The sequence below is a fragment of the Ambystoma mexicanum genome, chromosome 8, assembly GCF_040938575.1.
Source record: "Ambystoma mexicanum isolate Mex_15411 chromosome 8, UKY_AmexF1_1, whole genome shotgun sequence".
NCBI lineage: Eukaryota > Metazoa > Chordata > Amphibia > Caudata > Ambystomatidae > Ambystoma > Ambystoma mexicanum.
Genome location: NC_090929.1, coordinates 1136625354 through 1136645193, shown reverse-complemented (window position 1 = coordinate 1136645193; position 19840 = coordinate 1136625354).

Genomic DNA, 19840 nt, shown 5'->3' with positions numbered 1-19840 from the left:
CACCCCACTGCCACTCTCTCTACCCCACCCAATGCACCCTGACTCTTTCTACCCCAAGCACCCTCACTCTCACTACCCCCAACCACCCTCACTCTCTATACCCTCACCCACTGCTTAAACATATCAAGAAAGCAGGCTCGCCCATGGATCCCTGCCCCCCAGACATCTACAAATCAATCCTCATACAAGGAACACCATCTGAATATTACAGAAATCTCTTGAACCTGTCGTTCACGACAGGGACCGCAGCACGATCCTTCAAATCAACATATTTTAAACCACTTCTTAAGAACACAAGCAGCGACATGGAAGACCTCTCCAACTACAAACTGATCTCAAATATCCCCTACCGGTAAAATTCCTAGAAACCTACATATACAAACTAACCAAAGAACACGTAGAAAAACACCAATTGCTGGACCAAGCACAAGTTGGCTTCAGACCAGAAACAGGAACAGAATCAGCACTCCTATCCATCTGGGACGACCTAAAAACAAATGTCAACTCCAACACATCCTCAGCCCTGATTCAGCTCGACCTCTTGGCAGCATATGGCACAGTAAGCCATGACACCCTCATCAAGAGATTAGAAGATATAGGTATAACAGACTTAGCACTACTCTGGATTAAATCATTCCTAGTGAAGAGAACAGAAATCGTATGGTTAAAGCCCATCAAATCCACTCCACAAGTTAACGACTATGGAGTACCAGAAGGATCTTCATTATCACCACTGTACTTAAACATCTACCAGACCCCACTAATCAAAATATTCAAAACATACAATCTTACGTGCTACAACTACGCAGACGACACTCAAATCATCTACAAAATCGAAGACACAAAAACAGAAGACTCAAGTCTGGGAGAATGTCTAAAAGAAATCTATGACTGGATGAATGCCAACAACTTAAAAATCAACCCAGGAAAGACAGAAATCATGACTATATCCAAAAACCAAGAGAACAAAACCTACATACCATGGTCGATAGAACTAGTAACCCACACCATCAAAGGTAGTCAAAAACCTCGGATTCCTAATGGACAATGCACTAACCTTAGAGCCACAAGTAAATTAAGAAATGCTTCTTCCTCCTTCACTCTATAAAAATAATCCTACCATTCCTGTCCTTCACACACAAAACAACTGACAATCGTCGCGCTCATCATGTCAAGAATTGACTACACCAACAGTCTCTACCTCTGGATGCCGGAACACCTCCTGAAGAAATTACAATGCATCCAAAACGCAGCAGCTAGACTCCTGCTCAAACTATCTAGAGGAGATCACATCAGACCAGCGCTAGAAATGCTACATTGGCTTCCGATCAAACAACCTATCACGTTCAAAACAATGTGCATAACACACAGGGCAATCAGCGGACAGAGAGCAGAATTCCTACAGGAGAAAATAACCATCTACAACCCAATGAAACTCCTCAGATCAAGCAACGAAAACCACCTGGAACCAAAGCCATAAGCCAGAAAAAAACTAGCAGGCTCCTCTTTCTCCCACCTAGCAGCAGAAACCTGAAACTACCTCCCGAAAGGAATAAGAAAGGAATAAAAAACACCAAAGTCCACCTAAAATTCAGAAAATTACTAGAAATCTGGCTCGTTAACACCTCGGAACTAGACAGAACCAACTGAAACAATAAAACAGGAAATGCAAAAGAACAGGCTGACAGAACTCTTGTCGATACAGACAACACCTAGAACCGAGAGATGGGTGAATATTGCAAGTGCCACATTTTAAAAGAATTGTGAACATTGCCATTGCAGCATTTAAATAGAATTGTGGTTACTGACTTGCGTCGCTTCTGGATAGGATTGTGAATACTGCCAGTGCCACACCTAGATATAATGGTGAATATTGACCTGCGTCACAACTAGACCAGATGGTGGATATCGGCCAGTGCAACACCTAGATACAACTGTGAGTATTGGCTTGCGTCGCATCTAGACAGGATTGTGAATATTGCCAGTGCCACATTTAGATAGAACTGTGAATATTGGCTTGCGCCACGTCTAGACAGGATAGTGGGTGTTGGCTTGCATCGCTTCTAGACAGGATTGTGAATGATAGCCAGTGCCGCATTTAGATATAGTTGTGAACATTGGCATGTGTCGCATCTGAGCAGGTTTGTGAATATTAGTGGGTATCTCATCTGGATGGAGACTGGGAGATATTCACGCACCACATCTAGAAAAAATTTGGAAATTTGCATGTATCGCATCTAGAAAGCAAGACCACTAACCAACCCACTAACAATCTGACCCTTCTTCATACATCTCACAAACTATAACCAAACACAACCTCACCCCTAATGCACAGCAAACCGCAAAAACTGCACCACACCACAAACAACAAAACAAATCACATAACTTTGCACAACATAACACGACGGCTACCAACCAAAAAGCACATCTCAGCTCTGAGAATGGTGCTTACTGAACAGAAACTGCCAACAGCACATCACTGCTGTCTTGCACTTTTCCAGCTCTGTCCCACTAAATCACCCCATCCCTTCTCATTTTCAGATCCATCAGAGCACCAAGAGACCACTCCGGCGGTGATAGTGCACGGTACAAATATCCTTTAACATTAACATTTAACATTAACACCCCACCACCATTCTGTCTAACACAACCCACCTACCGCACCCCCACTTTCTCTACCCACACCCACCCCACACCCATGTGCTCTACTCCCACCCCACACCCACTCTGCTACCCTACACACCCACCCACATTGCACTCTCTCTCTACCCCACCCACTCTACCCACCCTACTCAACTCTGCAACTCCCTAACACTCACCCAACCCCCACTCCCTCTACCCACACCCACCCATCCTACTTCCACTATCTCTACACCACCCACCCTACCACTAATCTCTGTACAAAACCTCCACTCTCTCTACCCCCACCCAACACACTCTCTCCTTCACCCATCCCACCATCACTATACCCTCACCCACCTACCCCATGACCACTCTCTCTACATCAACTCTTGCCCTTCCCCCACCCGTTCTACCCAGATTCACCCACACTACTCCCCCTCTGTCCCATTCACCCACCCAACCTGCACTCCCTCTACCCTACCCGCCCAACTCTACTCCCTTTCACTCAACCCAGAACCAGCCACCCTACCACACACAACCCCCCAATCTCTCTACCACCGCTGACACTACCACCACTCTCTCTAACCCCCACCCACCCTACCCTTACTCTCCCTACTCCCACCCACTCGACCTGCCCTCACTCTCGCTATCCAGAGTTACCCATCCTACCACCATCTCTCTCTACCCACACTCACCCACCCAACCCCCTCTCTCTCTCTCTATCCCCACCCATACCCCACATCCACTCTATTTATCCCCACCCACCCTCACTCTCTCTAATCCACTGCCTCTACCCCCACTCATCTGTCCTATCCCACCCACCTGACCCCCTCTCACTCTGCCCCACCTACAAACTCTAATCCCTCTCTACCTCACCTGTCCTATTCCATCCCACCACATTCCTCTTTACCCCCATGCATCCTACTCTCCTCTATCTCTATCCTCACCTTTCCTGCCACCTCTCTTTTTCTACCCCAGCCACCCTAACCCCTCTATTCCCACACCCACCCTGCGCTCTCTCTCTCTCTACCTCATCCACCCTACTCCTCTTTCTTTCTGCCCCACCATCCATATCCCCTCTCTCTACCCCAACCTCCTACCCCTTTTCATTTTACCTCAAACCCTCTAATCCTTCCTCTCACATTTTCACTTTGTTTCTTACCCTCTCACACACATCCTTTTTTGCTCATATTTTCTCTTGCTCATCTTTGATGACACCCTCTCTCAATGGTTTCTCCTTTTCTTTATTTCTGTTCTCATTCTCTTGGACACCTGCATCCCTTCTCGTATACTCCTTTGAAATGTGCACTATCCTCTTTGCATACTCGTGCTTATAAATTCAAAATGCAAAGAACAGCAGTAAATGCTTGTTCCTACCTCGCAATCAATTTTAACCAATGACTCAATTAGAAGACCAATGTTGATATACAGAGGTCTAAAATTAATCCAATTATGAGGGGCCTGTTTAGATTTGCCAAGACTAGGATGCAGCACTCAGTCGTGCATATATTGCAAATTTACTGGGTCAAGGCAAAAGCTTCCGGGGCCCATGGAAGTGAATTATGGGCAAATGGGAATTAAGAGACCTTACAGAGGGTGGAAAATATTTTTCTTGCACGTCTTCTTGGTGTCCCCTGCTCTACATCATCATATCAATTTTGCAATCGGGGGCTGGTCTGGACTTTTGAACTGATTAATTGTTATTCAGGCCAATTTTATTGTGGCGTGCCATGTGATCAAAGAAAGATCGGACGCTCACCAGACTAAGGAATGTAATATATCTGGAACTGTCACGAAATTGAATGGTTCACTTTTATTAAATTATCACTGGGGTTATGGTCCTCGTGACTGTTTTCAAAACCCAGAAAATATTGCAGGTATCCTTATTGAGTTTCTTAAAGAGACATTTTGGACGATCCGTGGTAACATCAGGAAAGACGGAAATATTTATAAGGCGTCCATCAGGCAGTACCTCCCGTTACATCCTATAGGGAGAACAGCTAGGTACCTTACAATGGTTTCAAATATATATCATCAGTCGCTTTTGACCAGGTCTCAGCTAAATGCCTTCCATCTTATAGCCATAACACGTAAATGGTCTGGGGAGTCATATGGAGATGGACATTGTTTGCCCGGTGGGAGGGAAACATGTCCGAGCTGTGTATTGCTTTATCTTGTGTATATATTGACCTTTGGATATGCTATTTATTGAATTTTCTTTGAGAGTGTGTACTGTAACTGAGTGGAGGCCGGCATTAATTTTACTGCTGTCCCTCCCTAATCCTGGAGTTGCCTTTGACTTTTCTAGTTTTTTTTAAAGCTGTTTGGTATCCAAGATCTAAGCTAATGGATGTGTAGCATTGTATCTTGTGTGTAATATATGCTCTGATGACCTGCTCCTATTTCAACATTATTTTATGCGGATGAGATGCTGATCTAATTGCTTTTCAATTTGAATAACATGTGTATGAGTTTTAACATGTTGTTTTATATTTGGATGCGCTGATTTTACTTTGTGATGCTTTATGGATTATATCTTATCATGAACTAAACACATTGATTGATTGATTGATTGATTGATTGATTGACTTAAACCTGTACCAAGTTTCCATAATATGGAACCAGGTACAGGTCTTGTGTTTGGACGCTGGAGGCAGGGTGCAATGTATTGGTCTTTGGCCAGCTCTTCTCATAATTGCCTCTTGGAGTAAAGATAGACTACCAGGCTTGTCTCTACCCATTAATTCACCTCCACGGCATGTACCCCCAGCAGAATTTTACCAATCTTGCCTTTGCCTCTCCCAAATCTCAGGGCATCAGGGAAGTTTTCACAATAGCACTGAAAGCAGATCAATTAGAAAGATGACAGTCGTGGCATACACTTGCGTGAAAAATCGCAATTGCAAACTCCACTCTTAACCTTGACAATAGACTCTTAGCTAGCCATTCAAAATGAATTGCTATGAGATCACTGAAACCTTTTGCTTTCCTCCAAGAGACTGAAACACCTCGGGCGTCCATCTTGGTTGAGACATGATGGGGGACCGGATGTGGCTGTTTGGATGTGGATGGTGGAGTGAGGAAACGCGTCACTCAAACAGTATGCAATAAAAAACCTAAGACGTCATTTTCAGTACACAAAAGAACGGCACAACCGGGCTCGGTACTTTACATGGCCTGGCCTATTTTGGTATCGCCACTGCGAAAAATGGAAAACATATTTAAAAAAACGAATAACATATTTGTAAGAAATACCATTACTATCTACAGCGCATTCTCTTTTAAATACATTTTTTGGTTCCTCTAAAAGGATTGCATACATGATTTAACAATTAGTTTTACAAAATGGGATGTGTTCTGAGTACCAGGGCTTGACTGGATTTTATTTCAAAAAGAGATTACAACAACAATAAACATGAAATTCAATCGAAATCTCAATTCAACTTCAAATGACCTCAACACTATACCGACGGGAACCGGCAGGAATGCACATGCTGTATCTCTCCAATGGAGATAAACGGGGTTATATTTTATATTTTCCATGAATTACGGATTCCGATTTCATGACCTCAGAAACTGGAGGCCCTGTGCTTGTGACGGATGCATTATTTGCCACTGATTTCCCAGGCATGTCTGCCTACTTCCTTGACCAGCCGAGTGATAAGAGGTATCAGATGAGGCATGAACAACTTTAGTCGAGCTTTTGATAAAGCAGCATTAATGAATGCTGGCTGGCAATCTTGTCGAACTCCCTTACCATCCCAACTCTTCTCACATGAACATTTTTCTTGATATTTTATCATTTTTTGAATGCAAAAACTCATTGTGACTTTGCCAATACTGGCAATTGAATGGTCATTAAATTGACTGCAGTGTTCCGTACATTCACCATCTACATTTCCTTTCATCTCGTGAGGCCTAAACAAGCTTGGTTACCATCTACCTAGCTCAAAACACAGCAAGTGCAGCAACTTCTGCAAAAGAAGTGTGTCATCTGTGTAAGGTGAAGGGCTCCCATAGTTGGCCTTCTTCTGGGACTTTTCACGAAGACAAAACATGTAGGTGGACGAGAAGGACAACCATTTATTTCCTTTCAGGAAAGCATGCCTAACCCTCTTATTCAGGACATTGTATCTCTGTGTCATTAGGAATGGTGAATGAGATAGCACTCGAGCACTGATTAGAATGGCACACCACTACACACAGCATGCAACCATACACTCTGAGGAACCACATTGACCGTGCTACACAGACTTTACATGCACCTACAACTGAAGCAGGGGTTACTAGACATGACCAATTATTAAATCGATCAGCTATCATAGGTGCTCACACCTCCTCTCTCACATGGAAATGCTTGAGCAGTGTGCAGGGGGCGGGCTGCACATGTCACCAGATTCTTAGACCACGCCATGCACTCCATAAGCTAAGGCATCAGTGCTCCCAATCGAGCACTGATTTGAAACCTCACCTACACTAACACATCACATTCTACAAACCACCAATAGGCATGTGAGGAGGGAAGGCAGGTAACCAATCTCCGTCGTAATGACTGTACAGGTCACCTAGCACATAAACACAAGCTGTGGCATGCTCTGCACCAGCAATCACATCCAACAGCACAGATCGGGAATCACAGTGATGCTCACATGTAACCACAAGATACAAACCTGAACATGTAGGAGATTGGAAGAGCCGACATGTATCTGGCCCACCTACCCAATGTTCCCTTTAAGCTGTACGCATGTGTGCTTGCCCAGCTTGCTTCTGGGTGCCGCTCAGAAGATTTTTAGCAGTGCACACAGACCAGACCATTCTCACCTAACTAAAAGGATTTAATAAGGTACAAGCCACAAACATTACCTGACATGTGCATTCTCTTAAAATAACTAACTAATCTTAATATTCTAGTATAGCTCATTTGCATTACCCTATTATGCAAGCATGACCTTAAAAACGTATAAACCCCAACAGAATACACCCACAAGAGGTTTAATACTAATATGAAAACGCGGATCCAAGAAGAGCAGAATCTAACCAAGATTTGCCTGGACACATTAACCAAATAATGTTCCCTCCCCACCCATAACTCCGATACTTGGCTCTACCATGCTTTTACCTTATGACTCTAACTTGTGCCCCAGAACACGTTTAGATATCAACCTGGACTCTTCCTCTTTTGGCTCTATGAAAAGGTGGATGGAAGTCTAAGGGCTATCCCGGACCCCTCTCTGCTTGGTTATGTGCCAGACATTGGGTAGCACCTATAACAGGAGAATGGAGGGTTAAGATACTGGTTCTGTGATGGGTGCACTCCCACCTTCCTCTGGTCCAAATCCCCTCCCTTGGAGTTATTTCTCACCTTAGGTTATTGTGCGTTGAACTATCCGTCCTGCGCCTCTGTGCAGGGGCACGTAGTTCCTGCGGGCATTCCGCGTGGACCTAGTTGCTTCACTGGTCCGTGTGCCCTTATGTCGGGTCCAGACCGGCTGTGACTCTGACTCTGCTTGCTGTCTTCCAGGTGAGTTATAATGTCTTTTCCGTATTTATTCTGTCTCTTTCTTTCCCTCTGTTTTCTCTATCTTCTCAGCGTCTTGCTCCACTATGCTGTTCCCTAACAATGTCTCTTTCTGCTTTCACAGGGATGGTTGCGATCTCGGAGTTGCCGCGCTGATGGCGAAGACCACAGTGAGTTATTGATGCACAGAACTCTGCGCTGTTTATTGGTGTTAATTGCTAACCTGTGTTCTCTTCTCTTCTTTGTACAGGTTGCAGTGATGTTCCGGAGTGATGAGCGATCGAAGCGCTGCTTGCCCAGGTAAGTGCTTTGTTAATGCTGACCTTGTTTCTTTACCTTTGCAGGTTGCGGCGAACTCCGGAGATGGACGAGGTAAGCGAAGCGCAGGATGGATTCAAGGCCGGTTATTTCACAGGTAAGTGTTCTTGCTCACTAATGTTGTTCTTATTCTTCCAGGTTATTAATGGAATCTGGATCTAGGGCTTCAGGATCAGGCCACCGGAGAAGCAGATGAGCAGGAGCTGGAAACAGTGAGCGTTACGCTGCAGGCGTGCAGAATAACGCAAAGCGTGTTCTGCTGTTTGTGTGTGGATTAAATAGCCTAGGTAAAGTAATACCAGGCCAAGTAGTTCCAGGCCCAGCCACACCAAAAACACTAGACCGCATGGCTTGGTTCTAAAGAACTTAGATGTGTAATAGGCCTCCATGTTGGATTAAAGTCCAAAACAGGTATTGCTTTATTCCTGATAATGAGCCTGGCGCCAAAGGCTCCAGGACTGACTCCATGTATGTTTCTGATGGAGTTTTAAGGCCCTTGGGGCCGGTGTAAAGTGCTATAGCCCCACTGCTCCCAGGGGGCTGTTATACCTGAGAGGTCAGGGACATGGATCGTGACAGCACTCCCCCCTAAGGCCCCTCTCAAGGTATTTCCTCCGCCTGGCCCTGGTGTGGTACGATGGATCTGATGAAATCGTCTTACCAGGCGTGGCGCATTGACATGCTCGCTAGGCTCCCATGTCCTGTCCTGAGGGCCGTATCCCTTCCAGTCCACTAAGTAATATAACTTGGACTGGGTGAGTGTAGAATCTAGGATGTCCTTGACTTCAAATTTGGGTTCTCCGTTAACCAGTAGCAGATTTGGTGGTGTTTTGACCTGAGTTCCAGGCTGAACAGGTTTTAAGATTGACACGTGGAATACGGGATGGATCTGCATATTTGGTGGTAAAGCTAGTTTTACTGCCACAGGGTTTATAATAGTCTTGATGGTATAGTCCCCTAGATATCTGGGATGAAATGTTCGAGTTCCTCTTATGGGCACGTGCTGAGATGCCAACCAGACTTCATCTTCGACTTGGTAGTCTGGGGCTTTTCTTCGGTGTTGATCAGAGAATCTTTTCTGTCTTTCTTTGGCTTGGATCAAGTGTTCTGCTGCCTTTTTGAAGGCTTGAGTGATGGTTGTATGTAAAGTCTTCACCGCAGGCATTTCCAAGGCCATGGGGGTATCTAATTCGGAAGTACGTGGGTGCCTTCCATATACGGTATAGAATGGACTCTATCCATTACTGGTGTGTAGCAAGTTGTTGTCGGCATATTCGGCTATCCACAGCACATTCTTCCAGCTTTCTTCCACTTGATGTAACATGCACCGTAGGTATTACTCTAGTGTCTGATTTGTCCGCTCTGTTTGGCCATCAGTTTGGGGATGGTGACTAGTGGACAGACGAATATCGATTTGGGCAATTGCACAACACTTCCTCCAGAAGTTAGACACAAACTGACTCCCTTGGTCAGAAATCAAGATGGAGGCAAAACCATTTAATCGTACGTTTTGCTCTAAAAACACCCTTGCCAGAATGGATGCGTTTGGTAGACCCTTAAGCGGAATGAAATGGGCCATCTTAGAGAATAGGTCAACAATCACTAGGATAGTGTTTAACCCTTGACAGGGAGTCAGATCTGTGATGAAATCGAGGGAGAGTGTATGCCAAGGTGCAGGTGGAATTTCCAGGGGTTGAAGAAGGCCTGCAGGTCTTTGTTTCTGGGATTTATTCTGTGCACAAATGCCACATGACAGAATAAACTGCGTAATGTCCTTTTGCCAGGTCGACCACCAATAATTTCTTTTCACCTTGGCTAAGGTCTTGGCAATTCATGGATGTCCTTTTATCAGGGGGTCGTGATAACCAGAAATGACTTGTTCTTGTAGTGCCTTATTCGGTAGATGTAAACGCCCTCTGAAATACGGGAGTTGGGTCTTTGTTGTCTAATGTTCACCTTGAGTGGTCCAGTCTTGTAGAGCCTCGGTGTTCATTAGGAGCCGAATTTCCGTTTGGAGTTTGTCCAGAGATAACGTTGTTGTAAGGCCTAGTCGTTTGTCACCTGGAATAATGGCCACCGGGTCTGGGGTTGAATATGCGTTCTCATCAATACCCATGCAGGATAGGGCGTCGGCTTTTCCGTTCTGGTCTCCAGGTCGGTACGTGATTATGTAATCATATTCTGCGAAGAATAAAGCCCATCGGAGTTGACAGGATGATTGAGGCTTGAGGTATTGTGGGTTGCGATGGTCAGTGATTACTGTGATGGTATGTCTGTCGCCTAGGAGGTTATGCCGCCAAACCTTAAAGGCTGCCTTGATCGCTAGGAGTTCCTTGTCTGTTATTGCATAGTAAAGTTCAGGTGTAGTAAGTTTTCGCGACCAAAAGGCCACGGGACGTAACTGGCCTGTTTCGGGATCCCATTGGGAAAGAACAGTCCCCATTGCCATGCTGGAGGCATCTGTTTCCACTACATATGGGAGGTAAATCTTTTTTTGAGTTCCTGGAAGGCCTTCTCCGCCTCTTCTGTCCATTGGAACAGTTTGTTGTTTTTTCATAATAAAGAAGTGATCGCGTGCACAATCTGGGAGAAACCCGGGATGAATCGGCGATAAAAGTTTGCAAAGCCGAGCATACTTTGGACACCTTTGACTGAAGACGGTGATGGCCAGCTAAGGATGGCGTCTACTTTGTGCATATCTATCCGGACGCCTCTGGGAGGGAGGACAAAACCAAGGAACTCGACTTCAGTGACATGGAAGGAGCATTTTTCAAGTTTGGCATATAGCTGGTGCTGTCAGAGTTTTGCAAGGACGGAGCGAACGTGCCTGAACTGGTCCGGTTTAGAAGAGGAGTACACCAAGATGTCGTCAATGTAAACTAGGGCACATATGTCAATCAATTCCCGTAGTACATCGTTCATGAAGTACTGGAATGCGGCGGGAGTGTTTCAAAGCCCAAATGGCATCACCTGATATTCGTAGAGCCCATACTTAGTACGAAAGGTGGTCTTTCATTCATCTCCTTTCTTTACACGCTTGAGATGGTATGTCCCCCTGAGGTCCAATTTGGTGTAAATTTGGGCATCCTTGACTTGGTCCAGCAGTTCTGGGATAAGGGGTAGAGGATAACGGTTTTTAACTGTTACCTGGTTTAGTGCACGTTAGTCGATGCATGTTCTCAAGTCCCCCTCCTTCTTGGGCATGAAGAAAAGGGGCGAGGCTGCCGGGGATTTGGACGTGCGGATAAAACCGTTTGCCAGCTATTGGTCCAGATATGATTTCAAGTGGAGATTTTCAGGTTCGGTGAGTGCATAAATTCGACTACATGGGATTTGTGCACCAGGTACGAGGTCGATCTGACAGTCATATGGCCTGTGAGGGGGTAAGGTATTAGCCTCTTCTTTTTGAAAAACATCTTGGAAATCATGGAATTCGCTTGGTAGTGTACTTGTTACACCTAGTACCAACGCTTCTTTATCTTGGACAGGTGTCTCTGGGTCAGACGATGACATTTCCACTTGGTAGCACGCATGAACACACTCATTGGAGAAGGCTAATTTTTTGTCTCGCCAGTCGATGTTACGATTGTGAGCCACCAACCACGGTATCCCTAGAATCACCCGGAACTGAGGGGCCTTGATAAGGTCGAAGGCAATGGCTTCCCGATGTCCTTCTTGGTACAGAAGGGTCAATTCTGATGTGCATTGAGTTACAGGACCAGAAGCTATCTCCGTACCGTCGACAGGGGTGACCTTCTCAGTTGTCGTTTTCTGACAGAGGGGAAGCCCCATCCTTGTTGCCAGTCCTTGGTCTATGTAGTTACCAACGGCTTCGCAATCTATGTATGCCTCCACAGCATGCATCCGAGACGGTTGTTGGTGATTAATCAAAATCACAAGTAGGGCAAGTTGTGAGGTCTGTGGCTCTTTTCCTTCGCTCGACAAATGGACCTCTACGCTTGCTGGGCCTGGAAGTTTTCTGACTCTTGTTCTCCTCCTTCTTTCTCTGTAGCTCCAACTGTTCTCCTAGGGGGTTTTACGGGACATTCTCTGAGGAAGTTACCTGATTTACCGCAGTACAGGCATAATTGCTGTTGTCTCCTTTTGTCTCTTTCGGCCTTGGTTAATGGGCTCCGTACCCCCCCAATTTGCATGGGATCTGAAGTGTTTTCTGATGAACGCGGACTGTTCTTCTTTGAGCATACATACACAGTCCAATTCTCCGTTCTGGCTCGATCTGTCCTTCGATCTTGCAGCCTGTGGTCTAGCTGCACCTCTAGGTTGATGAACTCTGCACAGTATTTTGGCGGGTTTACCACCTGAGCTAGGACGTCTTTCAATTCCCCCCATAATCCTTGATGGAATAACGTTGTTCTTTTCTCCTCAGGCCACCCAGTTTCAACGACAAGTCTGTTAAAAGTGGTGATATATGTTAACAAATCTTGGCTGGCTTCAGCAGAGGGACAGAAGTTCGTTATCCAGAGCTTGGCCCTGGGTATGTCGTGCGAACAGCTTCTCCATTTCCTGTTGAAACCCCCTGAAATCCAGCAGGAGTGGGTCATCCTGGCTTACTAATGGTATGGACCAATCCGCGGCACTGCCACTCAGATATGACAGAATGAAGGTGCCAGCAACTGATCATTAGGAAAGGCTCCGGGTCTACAAAGAAAATGGAGGCACTGGTTCATGAATACTGCATATTTTCTTGGGTCCCCCGTAAAACGTTCCGGTGGGGCCAAAGGAACTGCCACAGGGAGGACCACCTGCACTGGATTGACGGATGTGGCTGGAACCGACGGAATACTTCCTGGCAACGGAGCCTGCGCAGCCTGTGTTTGGAGCAACTGTCTGGCTAATTCATTGGTGCGGTCCTTGGTGACAATCAACTCCCTCCTAAGGGCATTGGTTTCTTGCCGGGCGGAGTACACCACGGCCTGTAATTTTCCCAGTAACTGGGCTAGTTGGTCAGTCTCTGATGTTTCTATGACGTCCAGGTGGATGTTTTTATTGAGGCTTTGCATTCTGTTACGCTCACCTGCTATACACGGGGGTGCCACATGATACTGGATGGAGGTCTAAGCGCTATCCCGGATCCCTCTCTGCTTGGTTAGGTGCCAGACATCGGGTAGCGCCTATAACAGGAAACTGGAGGGTTAAGATACTGGTTCTGTGATGGGTGGACTCCCACCTCCCTCTGATCCAAATCCCCTCCCTTGGGGTTATTGCTCACCTTAGGTTTTTGTGCGTTGAACTCTCCGTCGTGCGTCTCTGTGCAGGGGCGCGTGGTTGGTGCAGGCATCCGTGGACCTAGTTGCTTCACTGGTCCGTGTGCCCTTATGTCGGGTCCAGACCGGCTGTGACTCCGACTCTGCTGGCTGTCTTCCAGATGAGTTATAATGTCTTTTCCGTCTTTATTCTGTCTCTTTCTTTCCCTCCATTTTCTCTGTCTTCTCAGCGTCTTGCTCCACTACGCTGTTCCCTAACAATGTCTCTTTTTGTTTTCACAGGGATGGTTGCGATCTCGGAGTTGCCACGCCGATTGCGAAGACCACTGTGATTTATTGATGCGCGGAGCGCTGTGCTCTTTATTGGTGTTAATTGCTAACCTGTGTTCTCTTCTCTTCTTTGTACAGGTTGCAGTGATGTTCCGGAGTGATGAGCAATCGAAGCGCTGCTTGCCCAGGTAAGTGCTTTGTTAATGCTGACCTTGTTCCTTCTCCCTCGCAGGTTGCGGTGAAACCCGGAGATGGGTGAGGCAAGAGAAGCGCAGGGTGCTGCCAGGACTCGCTGCTTGCCCAGGTAAGAATTGTTATTAATGCTGTCCTTGTTTCTTTACCTTTGCAGGTTGCGGCAAACTTCAGAGAGGGGCGAGGTAATCAAAGCACAGGATGGATTCAAGGCCGGTTACTTCACAGGTAAGTGTTCTTGATCGCTAATGCTGTTCTTGTTCTTCCAGGTTATTAATGGAATCCGGATCTAGGGCTTCAGGATCGGGCCACCGGAGAAGCAGATGAGCAGGAGCTGGAAACAGTGAGCGTTCCGCTGCAGGAGTCCAGAATAACGCGAATCTTGTTCTGCTGTTTGGGTGTGGTTTAAATAGCCTAAGTAAAGTTGTTCCAGGCCCAGCCACACCAAAAACACTAGACCGCATGGCTTGGTTCTAAAGAACTGAGCCGTGTAATAGGCCTCCATGTTGGATTAAAGTCCAAAACTGGTATTGCTTTATTCCTGATAATGAGCCTGGCATAAAAGGCACCAGGACTGACTCCATGTATGTTTCTGATGGAGTTTTAAGGGCCGTGGGGCTGGTGAAGGGCTTTAGTCCCACTGCTGCCAGGGGACTGTTATACTTGAGGGGTTCAGGGGCATGGATCGTGACACTTGTACCGACATCCACTTGCTTTATATTTGTTGTAATATGAATAAAGTTCAAGTACCAGAATTTCTGTTGCTCATGGTGCCTCACCAAAAGCGTCACCCACACTATGGAAACCAACTATCAGCCAAAAATGGGATACTGACTTTGAGTAAGCAGTCTACTTGGATGTGTAGCCTCATCCGGTGCTTCCTCTTCTTTGTACATGTCACGTAAGTGTTTTGCAGCGGTAACCTTGCGAGTTAACACATTATGAAACTCAAATAATAATTTGCCATCTAAGGATTTTGAGTAGATAAACGTTATGCTCAGCATCTACTACTTTAACACTGCTAACAATACCCTATAGGTGGAGAGCAGCATTGCAATGTCATTTTCTTGTCCTGCAAGGGAAAATGGGTATCGACTATGCCTAGCATTACTCCTCTATAATATTAGGGTGATTGATATTCAGATAGTTGAATGATTTTCCCAAAATCTGCATCCTTTCCAAGTGTTCAGAGTTCCATTGGGCATAGACCTTAACAAATTATATTAGTAACTTGCTGGTATACAGAAAAGTCTTCACTGAGCACTTGTTTCATATTATAGGGTTGTAGGTGTGGGGTATGTTGCAAGAAATCTTGTATGCACTTTAAAATAATTATGTACATGCCGATTGATGACATTTTCTTAAAATGCACATAATATCATAATGAGACATTAAATATGTTTTTGTTGCAAAGTATTGTTGGTATGCAAATATCCCAGTGAGTGTTTACTGCTGAAATACCTTACTTTTTACAGTGCTCTGTCAACTAGTACTGGAGGCTACCACAGAAGCTGGGGGATGCGGGAGTACAGGTGGAAGGGCAGGGGAGAACACTCCTTGGTGATGAACAAATCAGCAAACTTTAAAAAAAACAAGTCACACCTTTCAGCAGGACAGGGAAGGAACTATGTTGTGTGTTTGCTTTAGGGTAAGAAACTGCACCTTGTATTTCTATCTATTCTCATCTGCTGAAGCTTTTCTATATAATCATGTGTTCTTCCTTTTTTTGACTCAAGGGTCCCCCTGCAACTTATTTAAGTGATGATGAATTACAGAAGACAGGTCCCTGGTTACAGAAGAGGGCACTAAATCTGTTGTACTGATGAGCATTGCTGCTACTAAGTTAAAAGGCAAAAACTTCAGTAAGGCACTTGTTGAATTTTGTCTTGGCTGTGGTGAGGAAGGGAGGGCACAACTATGGGCTGTATTATGAGCCCTGTAATTTGACTTCCTATGTCAGGGTTGCAAGCAGGGCTCTGATAAGATTTTGCTCCCTACTTGGATTCAAATGACTTTTCAGAGAGTAAAAAAGTAATTAGCTTTGCCATTAGGATATTTCATGCTTATTAAAATATGTTATTTCCACTTAAAACTCCTCTTGAGATCGGGCAGCAATCTTATTATAGTTGTAACCTATGCCACTGTTCTGCTGGTAACTAACTTGAAAACATACCAGTGCAGCTTTGTGGATAGATGCAGGGGGTAGGCTTCCATGTGTTCATTGTTTCCCATTTTTGTTGGGCACATTTTCCTATTTTTATGGAGTAAAAATGGATGGTGCATATGTCTCTTAGAAATAAGGCTTGTTTTGAGTATATGTTGTCACAACTCACAGGACAATGCAATGTGGATAGTAAGCAGAGGCCCAGGAATTTTGACCATCATATTATGAGGTGCAGTTATTCTGATGCAATTATTATTACACATCCTTACACTAACTATGCATGTTAACCTGGCCCTTGGATTACTTAAAGTGGCACACAAACTTCTATTACAATGTGTTCTGACACATTCTTTTTTGCTGCCATAATCCCATCTGTAAATATTGTATTCTGCCTGAATAGTTTGACAGCTACATCATTTATGCAATGTGGGTTTTTTAATACACATGAGGTTTTTCCAGTGGCTTAAAAACACAGTTTTCTCTGCACAGGAGTACTTTTTCTAGGTACTGAGGCAGATCTTGAAGTTGTGGACTAGTTGGTGAGTGGTCTTTATAATAACATGCGCTTGGAAAAACGTGTTGTAAGATGCAACTTTTACACAGATTTGTAAAGAAATGCAGTGGATGGGAAGCTGAAATTCCTTTCCAAACTCTATTAAGAGACAATAGCTCACTAACTTTGCATGCTCAGAAAGTGGCGTACCTCATTAGTCATTTGCGCCCATGGAAAATAATGTGCGCACGACAGCCAACCAGTTCCGCACATAGAGAAAAATAATTAGGGGAAACATTGACCATGACTACTCACTAAAGGACTCATGCCATCCATACCACAGTCCTTTTATCAGCAAACACTAAAGATAGTCCACAGCATGGAAATGCCATGCAAATAGCACAAGTGGGCATTACAAAACCCTTTATAGCAGAGCACGATCCTACCTTTCTCTTCTCTTCCAGCATGCTTTTGCATCTTAGTCTAATCTGTCTCGCCTCATCATCGTTCCTGTCCTCATAGCCGCAACACCCCTTACCTCTAATCCTTGTCTCATTTCTCTTGTCCCCTCCATCTCACCCTTACTCTGCTTCCTCCTCTGCCATCCTTTGCATTGCATCCCTCTCACCTTTCACTCTCCCCTCAACCCCTTTCCTTTGTCTCCTGTATGTGTCAACCCCCTTCTCTCCCCCATACTCTCTTCTATCCTCTCAATCCACCGTTGTCTCATCAAGTGCACTCCCACATTGTCTTCAAAATTACATCTTCAATCACAAAATGACCATATGCTCCTCAACTTAAAGACACACTAATCCTAATGTGAACACCAGCCGCAACACACTTTCCTTCAACGGGACCACATAAATAAAAAACAGTTGCCACTGCCATCATTTTCCCCAATAAAGTGAAACAAAAGAGGTAATAGCTGGAAGGTTTTGAATTAACCATAAACTTAAGGCAATTGCTCTGGGCTAATTTTCCAGACCACCATTCTGAAAATCAGGCTTGGTCCACCCAAAAGGAGCAGTCCAGCCCAAATTGCAAGGTAAAATTCCTTCTTTACAAGGCTGCAAGCAACCTCAGACATTTTTGGGCCTCACAAAGCACCATCAGTGAGGTGTATTTTGGGTCTCCAAACCCAACAGGCTTAGGACCCACATCTGGGCATACCCACACCACTTGGGGTGACAAGGCAAAACAAAATAAGTTATGACTGGAAGGTTTAGAATTAATCGAAAACCTCTGGCACTTGCTCTGGGTAAACCCCCCAGACCATTGTTCTTCAGCCTGCCAAGCCATTACAGAAAGGGGATGGACCATTTGCAAATCAGGATTCCTTCCACCACTAAAAGGGGCAGTCCAGCCGAAACTGCTAAGTCACATCTCTTCTGCATGAGACCACAAGCATCCCAGGCATGTTTTGGACTCATTGAATGTCATCAGTGTGGTGTGGCTTGGATCTCTAAGCCCAACAGGCTCGGGACGCACGTCTGTGCATACCCATCCCAGCGAGGGTGACAAATCAAAACAAAAGAGGTGATGGCTGGACCCCAGGTATGTTTTGGTCTCATTGGGTGTCATTAGTGTGGTGTAGCTTGGGTCTCAAGGCCCAACGGGGTTGGGGCCCATGTCTGGGCATACCCATCACACTGAGGGTGACAAATCAAAACATAAAAAAGGTGATGGCTATAAGGTTAATAATGAATCTTAAACCTCTGGAAATTACTCTAGGCAACCCTCCAGACCATTGTTCTTGAGCCTACCAAGCCATTACAAAAAGAGTAAACACCATTTGTAAATCAGGCCTGGTCCTACCCCAATAAATGCATCCAGCCAGAACTCCTAGTTCACATCCCTTCTGCACTGAACCACTAGCAACCCAAGGCATGTTTTGGCCTCCCTTTTTGAAGAGGTATGGCACAGACTTGGAAGTTGGTGGTGATCTCTGTGCTGCATGGATGGTTGGAGTCTTGGTTGATCTGAGATTGTGCTGCTTGACCCTTTTGTGCAGCTGAATGGTGAAGGTCTATTTGATCATTTTGATGAGGAAGGATAGAAGCATGATGGGGCAAAAACTGTCCAGGTCAAGTCTTAGTTGCTTCAGCAGTGGGAGTAGCTGTCCTATTTTCAGTGTAACTGGGATGCTGCATTGCATAAGTGGTGCGTTGATGACCCTCGGGAGGGATGTGACTACTTCTCCTGCATTGATTATAACAATGGAGATGAGGAGGGTGTTATCTTTGTGTGTGATAGATTTTAGGGTTCCAAGAGTATTGGTCAGGTCTTCTGGAGTAACTGTACTGCATTCCATCAATCTTGGTATGCCGCTGGCTCTGATAGGCAGGACCTCTATGGTCTGTTTGGAGATACCAATATGTTTGCTTGTCTTGCCTGTGAAGAAGTTGCTCATGGCGCTGCATTTTTCTGTGGGTTGTGGATATGAAGGGTGAGGCAGGGTGTTGATTTAATGCTTCAAAAACACGTGAAAAATCACTATGCTCTTATGAAATGTTTGTGCCTATGAGGGTACTAAATGCTGAGAGGGGTGTTCTTAGTTGGAAATAAATGCTTAGTGGGGAGTTGTTCTCGAGACATGTTCTTGTTGGCAGATGGTGTGCTTGATGTTGCTGGGTTCATGTATCTAACAAGACGTGGGTGGCTTATTTGTATTTTGTATCACGGTTTAAGTGGTGCATTGTTTTAGCTATCACAGTTAGCGTGCTGTGTGCGCTGAGATGGCTGTTTTAATTCTCCAAGGGGTTAATGGTTTTTTTTCCATGGCATTCATAGGGAAGTTCTTGAAGGAGAGGTGGGTTTGTTCCAGTTGGTATGAGCTGACACCACTAGGAAAGTGGGTGGTGTGCAGTAGATATGGCTACATAGCCAAATCAGGCCATAGGTAGCGGAACAAGGGATTTGATGACTGGAGACATGGGGCCTCATTAAGAGTCCGGTGGTAACCGAGGTGGTAAAACCACCTGGTTACTGCCAGACTCGTATTACCATTCTGCCTCCGTAATTCCCGGAATTACCGGGGC